A 1529-nucleotide genomic window follows, 5' to 3' on the forward strand; every position below is an offset into this window, starting at 1 on the left:
GTGCTCGAGGCAACCTGCCGCACCAGGGCCCAGCGTCTGCCGATGGTGCTCGAGGCAACCTGCCGCACCAGGGCCCAGCGTCTGCCGATGGTGGTCGAGGCAAGCGCCCGCACCAGGGCCCAGCGTGTGCCGATGGTGGTCGAGGCAAGCGCCCGCACCAGGGCCCAGCGTGTGCCGATGGTGGTCGAGGCAACCGCCCGCACCAGGGCCCAGCGTGTGCCGATGGTGCTCGAGGCAACCTGCCGCACCAGGGCCCAGCGTGTGCCGATGGTGCTCGAGGCAAGCGCCCGCACCAGGGCCCAGCGTGTGCCGATGGTGGTCGAGGCAACCTGCCGCACCAGGGCCCAGCGTGTGCCGATGGTGCTCGAGGCAACCGACCGCACCAGGGCCGAGCGTGTGTCGATGGTGCTCGAGGCAAGCGCCCGCACCAGGGCCCAGCGTGTGCCGATGGTGGTCGAGGCAACCTGCCGCACCAGCGCCCAGCGTGTGCCGATGATGCTCGAGGCAACCTGCCGCACCAGGGCCCAGCGTCTGCCGATGGTGCTCGAGGCAACCTGCCGCACCAGGGCCCAGCGTCTGCCGATGGTGGTCGAGGCAAGCGCCCGCACCAGGGCCCAGCGTGTGCCGATGGTGGTCGAGGCAACCGCCCGCACCAGGGCCCAGCGTGTGCCGATGGTGCTCGAGGCAACCTGCCGCACCAGGGCCCAGCGTGTGCCGATGGTGCTCGAGGCAACCGACCGCACCAGGGCCGAGCGTGTGCCGATGGTGGTCGAGGCAAGCGCCCGCACCAGGGCCCAGCGTGTGCCGATGGTGGTCGAGGCAACCTGCCGCACCAGGGCCCAGCGTGTGCCGATGGTGCTCGAGGCAACCGACCGCACCAGGGCCGAGCGTGTGTCGATGGTGCTCGAGGCAAGCGCCCGCACCAGGGCCCAGCGTGTGCCGATGGTGGTCGAGGCAACCTGCCGCACCAGCGCCCAGCGTGTGCCGATGGTGCTCGAGGCAACCTGCCGCACCAGGGCCCAGCGTGTGCCGATGGTGGTCGAGGCAAGCGCCCGCACCAGGGCCCAGCGTGTGCCGATGGTGGTCGAGGCAACCGCCCGCACCAGGGCCCAGCGTGTGCCGATGGTGGTCGAGGCAACCTGCCGCACCAGGGCGGAGCGTGTGCCGATGGTGGTCGAGGCAAGCGCCCGCACCAGGGCCCAGCGTGTGCCGATGGTGGTCGAGGCTGCCGATGGTGGTCGAGGCAACCTGCCGCAGCAGGGCCCAGCGTGTGCCGATGGTGCTCGAGGCAACCGACCGCACCAGGGCCGAGCGTGTGCCGATGGTGCTCGAGGCAAGCTGCCGCACCAGGGCCCAGCGTGTGCCGATGGTGGTCGAGGCAACCGCCCGCACCAGGGCCCAGCGTGTGCCGATGGTGATCGAGGCAACCGACCGCACCAGGGCCCAGCGTGTGCCGATGGTGCTCGAGGCAACCTGCCGCACCAGGGCCCAGCGTGTGCCGATGGTCGTCGAGGGAACCTGCCGCACCA

This window comes from Durio zibethinus, unplaced genomic scaffold (assembly GCF_047325235.1).
Source record: "Durio zibethinus cultivar Kanyao isolate XHJ-2024 unplaced genomic scaffold, ASM4732523v1 HiC_scaffold_68, whole genome shotgun sequence".
Taxonomy (NCBI): domain Eukaryota; kingdom Viridiplantae; phylum Streptophyta; class Magnoliopsida; order Malvales; family Malvaceae; genus Durio; species Durio zibethinus.